This window comes from Primulina huaijiensis, chromosome 3 (genome assembly GCF_012295235.1).
Source record: "Primulina huaijiensis isolate GDHJ02 chromosome 3, ASM1229523v2, whole genome shotgun sequence".
Classification (NCBI taxonomy): Eukaryota; Viridiplantae; Streptophyta; class Magnoliopsida; order Lamiales; family Gesneriaceae; genus Primulina; species Primulina huaijiensis.
The window spans coordinates 13473810-13487661 of record NC_133308.1 but is presented as its reverse complement, the minus strand read 5'-3'; the positions used below and the strand labels follow the sequence as shown (position 1 = coordinate 13487661).

The 13852-nt window shown below is 32.3% G+C and overlaps 1 non-coding gene across 1 annotated transcript; it reads right to left on the bottom strand.

The window, feature by feature from the left end:
• Window positions 1–9391: 9391 nt before the first annotated feature.
• LOC140974661 (small nucleolar RNA R71) lies at window positions 9392–9502 on the bottom strand. The gene has a single exon (XR_012174819.1). It is a non-coding gene; the product is annotated as a small nucleolar RNA R71 (small nucleolar RNA).
• Window positions 9503–13852: the final 4350 nt, after the last annotated feature.

The window sequence follows — 13852 nt, the reverse complement described above, 5'->3', positions numbered from 1 at the left end:
GATGAAAGGATATATGTTATGAAATGAGGAAAAGTAAAAGGTTGAGGTTTAAGTTATGCATGTTCATATGAATATGTTTATGAGGATATGAAAAGGTTTACGCAAATGTTCAGAAAATGTTTATGTAAAAGTTTATGAAAATGTTTATGAAAAGTGTATGGAAATGTTTATGTTTAAAGTGATGCATCATTATGAAAATGTTTTCATTTAAAGTTTATGCATCATGAAAATGTTTATGAAAATGTTTTCATTTAAAGTTTATGCATCTTCATGAAAAGGTTATTTTGAATACAAATGTTTTTCACTGTTGCATGTGATATGTATATGTATTACTTGTTATCAAGATTATGGTGTGTTGAGTTTTTAGACTCACTAGGTGTGATTGATGCAGGTGAGTTTGATGTTAATGATAATGGAGGTCTTGATGGTTGACTTTGCTGGACTAAAGGTGCACATAACCCTAAGACCGACGCTAGTTTTCCGCACTAGTATATGCTATACTTTTCGAATAATGTTTTTGGGTTTTGTAAAACGTGTAATGATTTTAACTATTTTCCTTTGGATTTTTAAATGGTAGTTAGGTATTTTATTTTAAAAATGGTGTCAAGGTATTTTAAATTATATATATATATGTATATATTTTGAATTATGGAGATTAAGGAGGAAAAAAAATAAAATTTTCTAGCACGTTTTAAGGAGACGAATGGCAGACGTTTCAGTTGGTATCAGAGAAAAGGTCCTGTAAAGGGTTGTGCCACCATCAGCGTCGAAAAGCTCAGTCGTCAAGCCTCAAATTGTAAGTTTACATGCTTTATATGATTTTATTATGTTACCTACATAATTACACAAATTATATGTTTACGTCACCTGTTTAATAGCTTTATGATAATATATGATTTATATGCTTTAGAATTTTTATACATGATACGATATGAAATAAGAAATTATTTTATTTCAACGCATGTTGGCTTGTGGTGGAATTGGACTATGTTGATATTTGGGTTTTAGTATTAATGTTATACTTTTTGGGCCATAAGTTAATCGTGAATATTATTATGATTGTCTTTTGGATACGTAGATTTTCTAAGAAAATATTTATGACTTATGGATACTAGCTGAATTAATTTTTGGAATTTCACCTAAGGAATAATGATTCGAAGACCGAGATAATTTTTGGAAGTAAGAAAATTTGGGATTTTAAGTTTTGATGAAAGGTAAGATTGGTTATGGGAATCGATTTTTGGGTAAATAAGTTTAAAATTATCGAAATTATGTCATGGGAAACCCGTAGAAGGGAATTAAGAATGCCAAGAACTTATGGGTTAATCATAGGATTTTTGAAATTAAGGACCAATTAAGATAATTTTTGCGAAAATTAAAAATTAATTTTGCAATCGTTAAGGAAATTGTGCACTAATTTAACAATAAGGGAGAGTTGAATGGGTTAAATGATAAAAATTTTCGATGATTTAGACTCTTAAGAATATTTGGAACCTTGGGATATCTTGATTATAATGTTACAATGAATTTTAATCAAGGGTTTTTAAGGATGAATCGATATTAGCCTTGAAAATCTAAGCGTTAGTGGATGCATTTGAGATTTTAATATTGAAATATGATAAGTTGATGAACATTTTGAGTATAAAATAAGGAAAAGTAATATACGATAAGTATGGTCATCCATTTTGAATATTTGGAATTGTAAGAAAAGTTGAAATTCGATGTTATAATAGCACAACACTAAGTCGTTAAGTTGCGATTTGCAAACGAGGATTCGAAGGTAAATTTAAGTGGGATCAAGGCAACGTAAGGACATTCTAGAACTTAAGTTTTATCAGAATAGCGCAGCGGAAGCGTGGATTTTTGAGATACTAGAACTAAGTCTAAACTATTGATTATCAAGGATAAGAGAATTTCGAGGACGAAATTCAATTTAAGGGGGGAGGATTGTAACGCCCCGAAAATTCGAAAGTCATCCACGCGAACCACATGCACGCAAGTTATTAAATTCTCTTGAATTTTAATTAAATGATTTAATTGCATGAATTAATTATGTTATGCATATTTACATGTTTAAAATATATTTTTCTAGATGGTTGCATTAAAATGTATTTTTAAAGGTTATTCGAGTTGCGATCGAGGAACATAGACCGATGGCTGTAAAATAGAAAAAGTTTTTATTAAATAATTGTTTTTAATTATTTAAAATATGAGTGATGCTTTTTCTTATTTTTGAAAATAAGGGGTTTTGAGGTGATTTTACACGTCGAGACGTAATTTTTATTGGTGTTGGATTTTTAACAAAAATACGAATGTTTTGGCAACCCGACTAATAAATTCACAAACTTATTTAAGAAAAATTATTTTTAAATTATTTAAAATATTTCAATTAAGCACTAATGGGCCTAAATGTCTTTCCTAATAGACCTAAGCTTAATTAGTGTTTTTAATTAACTAAATAATATATTAAACCCACCCCATAATCCCTAAAACTTACGCCCACTCTCCTATCACATATCAAACACTTTTCTATCAAGTTACATGGCACACACACCCCGTATAATTTGAAGAAAATTCGAAGGCCTTCAAGAAAATTCAAGCCAAGGATCTTCGGGTCATCGTTCTTCCATCGTCAACGAATAATTGTGCGTTAAATACGCAAAGGCACGACATACATCTCCTTTTCTCGTCTATCACATCGTATTATCGTTTTAAATTATGTTTGTATGAAAAGCATGATGTTCATATGAAAATTTTCGTATTATTTCATACATATATTGTTAGGATCGGTTGATTAGTTGGGAAGTGTTTAGAAAGGGGGTTGAATAAATACTCACGATTTTACAATCTTTTCGAATGGAGTGTCAGTTCTGTGACAAACTGAAACTTAAGAATCTCGTCGGTCAATAACAATCAGTTTAACTGATAATAGTTGCCGAAGTAAACTTACTGAAAGATAGAATAAATAACTGAAGTAAGAACACACAAAGATTTGTGGATGTTCGGAGACTTTGAATGCTCTTACGTCACCCATTCTATCACAAGGATATGATATGCACTAAAAGACTTTGATCGATACCAATCTTGTACACACCCACTTCAGTTTGGACTTAACACTGTCAAAACTGAAACTCTTAGTTTATAAAACTATCTCACAGTTCTTCGACTGATCTTAGCACAACTGATCTAGTTAAAGATCAAATAAACAACAAACAGTTTGTGCTTATAAGCTCAAAAGATAGCCTAAAATGATACAAATAAATCTGATAAGTGTGAGCTTTTTGATTCTTGAATAAGAGCGATAAATTCAGCAGGATAACAGCAAGCTTGAGAGAATAGATAGATCCATTAGATGTGTTGTTTTTCTCAACTGCTGTTCTCACCTATTTATAGGCTTCTCTTCAACGTAACATAAAATATAATTTGAATATTAATATCCGTTGATTGCCACGTCAAAATTCCTCTGACATTTGTACACTGTAATCTCTGAAATACGGCGTTCCACTAAGAGTTGCAGTCTGCCTTGTACTGTTTGTCGGTTGGGTGTCCTTTTCTCCAACTGATGACGTGTATAGCTGAATGATCAGCTGATAAGCAAATGCTGGTAAGCACATAGCTGAATATTTCAACCGATCAGTTTCGAACTAATCAGTTAGTTGTCTTCGTGAGTTCAGTTCAGCTGGTCTTAGTTGCCTTCGATAAACTGCGCATTAATCTTCAGTTAGGCAACTGGTAGTTGAATTAAAGTAGTTCAGTTACTTGATCAGTTTAGTCTAATTTAAACACTTAGTTTGTCAAACAATCGAAATTAAGTTTCCAACAATTTCTCCTTTTTTTGTGTTTGACAAAACTTGTAAAGTATGAATTGATAATCTGAAAAAAAATTCTTCGAACTTTATTTGTAGATAAAATAATTCCTTTAATGTACAGATTCGTACAAGAAAGATTCGAACTTATAGTAGATAAAATAATTTCTCTAATGTACAGATTCGTACAAATAAAGAAAAGTCTTCAACCAGTAACTGAAGTCAGTTGATCTTCATGTCTTCTTCTTCCCTTTGTCTTTCTGATCTTCTGTTTCTTATATTTCCCCTTTTTGTCAAGCACATCAATTTTCTTTGATAAGATTCGGACATCTGCTGTGATATCTGACATAGTATTCATCACAATGTCCTGCAGCGTGTCAATCCTCTTGGTGACTTTGTTTTCCAGAAAATCAAAACGTCTGCCGACTAATGCTTGAGTTTGAAAGTGAGATTCAGTTGACAATCTGTCTTTCTTGATTTCATCCATCTGGAGAAGAAGAGAGGACACCGTTTGACTGATGAAATTGAGTCTATTTTTGGTAAACTCATTGTTGGAGTTTAGCTTCAAAGAATGTGCAAGTTGAGTTGACTTTATCTCAGAAATGGAATTCATTAAACTGACGATGTTGGCATGAACATTCTGGATTTATTCAAACAGAGCATCAGTATCTGAGATGCCAGGGGACATGACTCTGGAAGATTCTGGAATTAGCACCTGTTTTTGTTGAGTAAAGATGACCATAGTGCCGTCAGTTGGTTCTGTTTCATGCATCACCATTTCTTAGACATTTGCAGTTGTAAGTTCCTGGGGAGGAGAAGAGACCAAAGAAGTTGAAGGTTCTTCAGTTTGTTGAATAACTGGCCCTTCAGTTGGTTATTGAACTGGCTCTTTAGCTGGCACTTCTTCAGATGTAGCTGAGTCCAGCTGAGCCTCTTCAGATGGTTCAAAAATTGCATGTTCAGTCATAACAACTAACTGAACTGGCTGCTCAGTTTCTCCAAAAATGTCCTTTTCGGCAGGTTCTTCCGACAAAACAGCTTGAATAGCTGGTTCTTAAAAAATGGGATCTTCTGGTTCCTTAGTTAAAATAACATCTTCAACTGATCTGGATGTTTCTAGCTGAATATCAAAGGTGATTGATTTGATGACCTCGTCAAGATTGGTCAATGATAAATCATCTTCAGAATAAAGCTTTGGATCAGCAGTTGAAGAGGTAGGTTGTGAGGCCCGGGGCCGAAGAGGGCGGGGGATGATCGCCGGTGCCATTAGGTTGCACGGACAATGAGCGGCTCCTGGCAGGCTTCTAGGCGGAGGGAACATGAATGAACCGATCTTACACCGGAAGGAGAGGGAATCCGAGACTGTTCAATGTAATGGACTATACAGTTGAAGAGGGCTTAAAAGATTTGATATTTACTACTCATACCAAGAAGGTGCATCTTCTTTTCGGTAGCTCATCACATAAGAACTCCAAAGTTAAGCGTGCTTGACTTGAGTCAATTTTGGGATGGGTGACCCCTGGGAAGTTTCCTAGGGTGCGTGTGAGTGAGGACATAAGCACGCTGAAAAGACTCGTCTTGGTACAGTGAGGACAGTCGTCTAATCTGAGACGTTACAGTTGGTATCAGAGCCGACCTCTCCTAGTACGGTGTAGTTCGGGGGCGAACCAAACGGAAGCTGGTGGGCATGTGAGGCCCGGGGCCGAAGAGGGCGGGGGGTGATCGTCGGTGCCATGAGGTTGCACGGACAATGAGCGGCTCCTGACAGGCTTCTAGGCGGAGGGAACATGAATGAACCGATCTTACACTGGAAGGAGGGGGAATCCGAGACTGTTCAATGTAATGGACTGTACAGTGGAAGAGGGCTTAAAAGATTTGATATGTACTACTCATACCATGAAGTGGGAGATCCCATGGGAAGTTTCCTAGGGTGCGTGTGAGTGAGTACATAAGCACGCTGGAAAGACAAGTCTTGATACAGTGAGGACAGCGTCGAATCTGGGGCGTTACATAGCTGCTGAAGATGATGAAGGTTGAGCAACTGAAGTGGAAGGAGCAATTGCTTGTTGAGCAGTTTCAGCAACTTTGTCCTTGGGTGGTTCTTGAATTGATTCTTCAGCTGGATCTTCTGATGATAAATCTTGAGAGGCTTCTAGAATGACAAGTTCTTGACCCATTTCTCAATTTTTGATCTCCATCTGCAACGAGAAAAGATCCGAGTCCAGCTGATCATGCACAACTTTGTCATTGTATGCAGTTGGACTGGTAGGATCATAGTTCAGTTGCAGTTGAGCAACTATTTTCTGTAGCCTTTTAGCTCTCAGCTGATTGAAGAAATAGTTTTTTCTCCCCAGTGTTTGAACAATTATAGATGCCTTGACTACCTTCAAGACAACATTTTTCAGCTCAATAAATTTCTTCAGTTTTGACTTTCTTTGTAGCTCTTTTGCAAAAACGTCCGTTCTGAACTTTACCCATTCATCGTAGGTCTTGAACTTGTTGGTTGAAAATTCATTGATCTCTTCCCAAATGAGATCAATTTGCATTTGAATTGCATTGGTTGGCCTGGGATCTTCTTGCGATTTGCACTTGCCTTTAGAGTCAGTCAGGTCATGAGGAATGCTCAACCCTGAAGCAGTCGCATCAATTTGTTCTATGATCACTAGCCCATTTGGTCTGGCAGGAGGTAGAGGGGTGAAAGCCATTGATAGTGATCAGTGGAGCCTTAACTCCAGCAAGTTTCTTCTTATCACCAGATTTGGTGATCTTTTTCTTCGATAGAACAATAGATAAAGGTAACTGATCCTCAGTTGAGGATTCAGTTGGAACAGCTTTCAGAGGGATAGCCTTGATAGGCTGTTGAGCCTCTGACTGCATCAGTCTTTCAGTTGATATTGTCCCAACCACAGCAGCAGGTTTTGTCTTCAAAGTCCTTGGCTTCTTGAAGACCTTAGGAGATGGAGTCTTTTCAGAGTCAGTTTAACTGATGACCAACTTGCGTTTGATCGACTTCTTCTTAAGAGCTTTCTGTTTCTGAACTGACTTGGGAGCCTCCTGTGTCCCAATATTCTTCTTCACTTTCAAAAACTGCTCAGGGGACATGTCCAGTTTCTGCTTCGGTGTCTAGACATTCTTAGCATTGAAGATTTTCAGTTTTGATGACTTTTCAGAGTCATCAGTCACCAGTCCTTTCACTTTAAGCAAATAGCTGAGCTGCACCGCAAAACCCTTTGATTGCTTGGATACTTGAAACATATTTCTGAGGATGTTGAAAATATTGTTCTTCATGTTCATTCTCCACCTAGTGATGAAACTTAAAATTAATAATTTATTATATGTNAAAGGATCCAGCCTTCGCTAAAAGCCCTTTGGCAACAATATCTGCTAGTAGTTGGACTTCGNTGTTATTTTAGTATTGTGTGTTTATATTTAAATGTCTTACTAAATATGTTTTATTTTCAGGTTTTCTACGTGTTGGTAAAATAATGATAACTCAAGCTAGAAAATTCAAATGGAGCTGATTCATATTTTTTTGGAATCCTTGAGAAATTATCTACAACTTTGCAGAAGACATGATTGCCTAAAAAGTTGGTTAAGATGATCAAATTGTAAAAATATCAAAAGAAAGACAAATTTACTTTCACCATGACAAGCATATAGTAAAAAAATCATAACTATTTCAATATTTAACCGAATGAGGTGAACCAAGTAGCCAAATTCATCTACAGACAATTCTCCACATGTTTGCTGTTTTGAGTTGAGTCAAATTCGGTGATTAAGATCGTGGAACAAAGCATTGAAAGAAGGGCCATGGAATTGAAGTTAGAGGAGACAAAGATTACTATTACAACTACATTGCATTAATAGAATTTTTGACCCTTTCTCTCATTTGGCCTATAAATAGAGGCCTTGTGCTAGCTTAAGAATCATTCTATCTCATTGTAAAATATAGTGTGATTGAGTATAAAAGTTCTAAGTTCCAATATATTTTTCATTTTCCAAATTATGAGTGATGTTTTTAGTGTTGATCAAAAGTAAGTTCATGGAAAGATAAATCTATTATGTCAAGGTGAAGAGGATAAATTCTTGGTGAAGTAAGATTGTTTATATTTTGTATATTCTTTCTTTATTTCTTTTCATTTTGCTAATTTCTTTTTATTGTAGGTATAGAAATGAATTATTTGTTGTTATCAATTTACATCAAATACTTGATACCATTGAAGTGGTTATCTTGATTTGTTGTTTAATTTTAATACAATAAATATTTTATCAATTATTATTGTTATATTATACATATATATATTTATATAATTATATCATATATTTCATTTAGACGATAGCGTGGCTCTGTCGGTTGTTCTAAATGAAATATTATGATTTAATACTAACATCTAACAGTTACTTTATCGCAACTAACTTTTACTTTCCGCATCTAACATTTACTTTATCGCAACTAACTTTTACTTTCCGCATCTAATATTTATTTTATCGCAACTAACTTTTACTTTTTGCAACTAACTTTTACTTTCCCGCAACTAACTTATTAAATCATATATTTCATTTAGGCAATAGCGTGGCTCTGCCGGTTGTTCTAAATGAAATATAATGATTTAATTTAACATTTATTTTATGCAGTTATATATTTATATAGTTATATATATAATCATAGGTACCATATATAAAATATCGGTGAATTCGGTATTTTCTATAGTGGGAACTATATTATATTAGGTGTGTGTTTAAATATTTAATTTTCTTGGAACCATTATTTATGGTGGTTTCCTTTGTTTTACTTTTAGTTAAACAATATTGCATAAACCAAGAATAAATCCTCGAGCCTTGACAAAATTTATAATTTGTAAACTTCGTTCTTGCATTTGGTAATCTATAAATTAATAAATTTAAACTTAAAATAACCTCTCTGTGGATCGATCTCGTACTTACGAAATATATTACTTGCAGACAACCTACACTTGGGTGAATTATAATTTAAGTAGTAGCAAGTTTTTGGCGCCGTTGCCGGGGAGGTATAAATTAAGTTTATATTTGTTAATTATGTTTTATTTATAAGTATTGTGTTTTTTTTTTTTTATGAGTATTTGGAGTCGAAAAAAAAGTGGTAGACTTATTCGAGTATCTGAAAATAATTTAAACATGGATGATAATTCAAATAATCAAGATAATGATAACAATAATAACAACAATAATAATAATAATCAAGAACATGATCAATTAAGAACACTTAGGCACCATATGAACCCTATTAGAACTAGTGCCCCATCTTGTTTAGTTTTTCCTCCTGATGCATCTAATTTCAACTTTAAACCTCAAATTATTCAACTTTTACCAAATTTTCATGGCTTAGATTCTGAAAATCCATATTTACATCTAAGAGAATTTGAGGAAGTTTGTAACACTTATAATGATCAAAATTGTAGCATGGATATAGTTCGATTAAAGCTTTTCCCTTTTTCTTTAAAAGATAAAGCTAAAACATGGCTACAAAATTTGAGATCAAGTTCAATAAGATCATGGGAAGAAATGCAACAACAATTTCTCAAAAAGTTTTTTCCTTCCCATAGAACAAACTCTTTTAAAAGACAAATTACTACTTTTTCTCAAAAACAAGGAGAAACATTTTATCAATGTTGGGATAGATATAAAGAATTACTTAATACATGCCCACATCATGGTTTTGAAACATGGAGAATAGTTTCTCACTTTTATGAAGGTCTAATACCTAAAGATAGGCAAATGATAGAATTCATGTGTAATGGAACTTTTGAAGATAAAAACCCAAATGAAGCTATGGAGTATTTGGATTCATTAGCAGAAAATGCTCAAAATTGGGATAATATAGGCACAATAGAACCACCAACAACTAAAATCAATAATTCAACAAATGGGGGTGGTATCTATAATCTTAAAGATGATATAGATATTCAAGCTAAACTTGCATCTTTAGCAAGAAAAATTGAGTCATTAGAAATGAAAAAGAGTGGTCAATTAAAAAGTATTCAAGAAATTGTTTGTCATATATGTGATACACATGATCATGCTACAAAAGATTGTCCAACATTACCTTCATTTAAAGAATGTCTCCATGAACAAGCAAATTATGTTAACAATTATAAAAAACCAATACTAGATCCTTTTTCAACATCATATAATCCTGGATGGAAAAATCATCCTAATTTTAGTTGGAGGAATGATAATAATGCACAACCCTCACAACAATATTTTCAAAATAACCAAAATCATCAAGGTTATATTCCTTATGTTACACCTCCAAGAAAAAACTTTGAAGATGTAATTCATGCATTTATCCAAAAGCAAGAATCTATCAATATTCAAAACAGTCAATCTATGACTGATTTGAAAGAAACTCTTGCAAAATTTGCATCTGCACTTAATATTCATGAAAAAGGAAAATTTCCATCTCAACCTCAACCTAATCCTAAAAATCAAAATCAAGAATTAAAAAATGAAAAAATTGATCAAATAAAATCTGTTATTACCCTTAGAAGTGGTAAAATAGTTAATGATCCATATAGTAATGAAAACAAGGATCATTTAAAATCAAAGAGTAAGGATGATAATCCTGATACTTTTGAGAATGATGATACCTTAAATTCTAAAAATAATATGTTGAATGATAAATCATCTGAAATAGTAAATGAATCAAATAAACCTCCACCATTTCCTCATGCATTAACAAATCATAAAAAACAAAAAAAATGATTCTGATATCTATGAAGTTTAAAACAAGTAAAGATAAATATTTCATTATTAGATGCTATTAAACAAGTACCTTCATATGCAAAATTTTTAAAAGACTTATGTACTGTGAAGAGAAAATTGCATGTGAAGAAGAAAGCATTCTTGGCTGAACAAGTAAGTTCTATTCTTCAAAATAATTCTAGTTTAAAATATAAAGATCCTGGTTGTCCAACAATTTCATGTATTATTGGAGAAAATAAAATTAAAAAAGCTTTGTTAGATTTGGGAGCAAGTGTGAATTTACTTCCTTATTCAGTTTATGAAAAACTTAATTTAGGAGAATTAAAACCCACTTCTGTTACTCTCTTACTGGCGGATAGGTCAATCAAAATACCTAGAGGTATTGTAGAAGATGTGTTGGTTCAAGTTGATAAATTCATATATCCTGTAGATTTTATTGTTTTGGATACACAACCAATAGAAGTACATAATGAAATTCCAGTAATATTGGGACGACCATTTCTAGCAACTTCAAATGCTTTAATTAATTGTCGAAATGGAATAATGAAATTGTCTTTTGGAAATATGACTCTAGAACTTAATGTGTTCAATTTATGTAAACAACCAAGTATTAATGAAAATGAATATGATAATGAAATTGAAACAATTATGGAAGAAAATATACAAGAAGAAAACTTAAATCAACAATCTGAAGTTTTTTCAATAGAATGTTTTGAGTCTGAAAATAATTTTAAAAAAGATGATAATACAAAACTTGAATTAAAAGTTTTACCATTCGAATTGAAATATGTATTTCTTGGTGAAAATAAAACATTTCCTGTTGTAATTTCTTCCACTCTTCTACCAAATCAAGAAGAAGATTTAATTAAATTACTTAAAAAATATAAAAATGCAATTGGATGGACTTTGAAAGATACAAAAGGTATAAATCCTTTAATTTGCACACATAAAATTCATTTGGAAGAAAATGCTAAAACATATCAACAACCACAAAGAAGGTTAAATCCACATATGAAGGAAGTTGTTAAGAATGAAGTATTAAAACTATTAGACGCTGGAATTATCTATCCAATATCAGATAGTAAATGGGTAAGTCCAACACAAGTAGTACCTAAAAAGTCAGGCATCACTGTTATAAAAAATGAAAAGGGAGAGTTATTACAAGCTAGGATTCCATCTGATTGGCGTATGTGTATTGATTATAGAAAATTAAATGATGCAACTAGAAAAGATCATTTTCCACTACCATTTTTAGATCAAATTCTAGAAAAAGTAGCAGGAAATTCTTATTACTGTTTTCTTGATGGGTATTCGGGATATTATCAAATACCTATATCACTAGAAGATCAAGAAAAAACTACTTTCATTTGTCCTTTCGGAACTTTTGCATTTAAAAGAATGCCATTTGGTTTATGTAATGCTCCGGCTACTTTTCAAATATGTATGTTAAGTATTTTCAGTGATATGATTGAAGAATTTGTAGAAGTTTCTATGGATGATATAACTGTTTTTGGAAACTCATTTGAAAATTGTCTTAAAAATCTAGAAGAAGTATTAAAACGATGTGAAGAAAAAAATCTTGTTTTAAATTGGGAAAAATGTCATTATATGGTTAAATCTGTGATTGTGTTAGGTCATGTGATATCTGAAAAAGGAATTGAATTTGATAAAGCCAAAGTTGATGTTATTGCTAATTTAACATCACCAAAAACGATCAAAGAAGTTCGATCATTCTTGGGTCATGTAGGTTTTTATAGAAGGTTTATAAAAAATTTCAGCATAATATGTAAACCAATTTCGAATCTTTTAACAAAAGATACACAATTTGAATGGACTCAGAAATGTGAAAATTCTTTTTAAAAAATAATTAATCTTTTAATTACATCACCTATTTTACAACCTCCAGATTGGTCTTTACCATTTGAATTAATGTGTGATGCAAGTGATTATGCTATAGGAGCTGTGTTAGGACAGAGAAAAGAAGGAAAACCGTATGCAATCTATTATGCTAGTAGAACCTTAAATAATGCACAAATAAATTATTCAACTACTGAAAAAGAATTACTTTCAGTAGTATTTGCATTAGATAAGTTTCGATCTTATTTAATTGGTTCTACTACTATTGTGTACACTGATCATTCTGTCGTAAAATATTTATCAAATACACAAGATGCTAAGCCAAATTAATACGGTGGATTTTATTGTTACAAGAATTTGATATTATAATTAAAGATAAAAAGGAAAAGAAAATGTCGTAGCCGATCATTTATCTAGAATAATGACCGAATCATCTCATAATGAAATACCAATAAATGAAAATTTTCCAGATGATCAGTTGTTTTATGCTAGTATTATGCTCTGGTTTGCTAACATTGTAAATTTTATTGTGACAAATAAAATTCCTTCTCATTGGAATTCACAGGATAAGAATAAATTCTTGATAGAAGTTAAAAAATTTTATTGGGATGATCCTTACTTGTTTAAGTATTGTCCTGACCAAATTTTTCGACGATGCATACCCGACAATGAAGTAAGTAATGTTATTAAATTTTGTCATTCTGAAGCATGTGGAGGTCATTTTTCATCCAATAAAACAGCTGCAAAAATCTTACAATGTGGATTTTATTGGCCCTCTTTATTCAAAGATACGCATTTATTTTGCAAATCTTGTGAAAACTGTCAGAAGATGGGATCAATTTCAAAACGAAACATGATGCCTTTAAATCCAATCATAATTATTGAAATATTCGATAGTTGGGGGATAGATTTTATGGGTCCATTTCCATTATCTTTTGGATATACGTACATTTTAGTCGCTGTTGATTATGTTTCAAAATGGATTGAAGCAATTGCATGTAGAACTAATGATCATAAAGTTGTTATAAAATTTTTAAAAGAAAATATTTTTAGTCGATTTGGAATACCTAGAGCAATAATTAGTGATGGGGGAAGTCATTTTATAAATAAATCATTTTCTTCTTTGTTAAGAAAATATGGCATTACACATAAAGTTTCTACCCCATATCATCCTCAAAGTAATGGTCAAGTTGAACTTGCAAATAGAGAAATAAAACAAATTTTAGAAAAAACAGTTAATCCAAATCGAAAAGATTGGTCTTTAAGATTAACTGATGCATTATGGGCATATAGAACTGCATTTAAGACATCATTAGGGATGTCACCATATAGGTTAGTTTTTGGTAAGCATTGTCATTTACCGGTTGAACTTGAACATAAAGCTTATTGGGCAATTAAAGCATTTAATATTAATTTAGATGATGCATCTAAATTAAGAAAATTGCAAT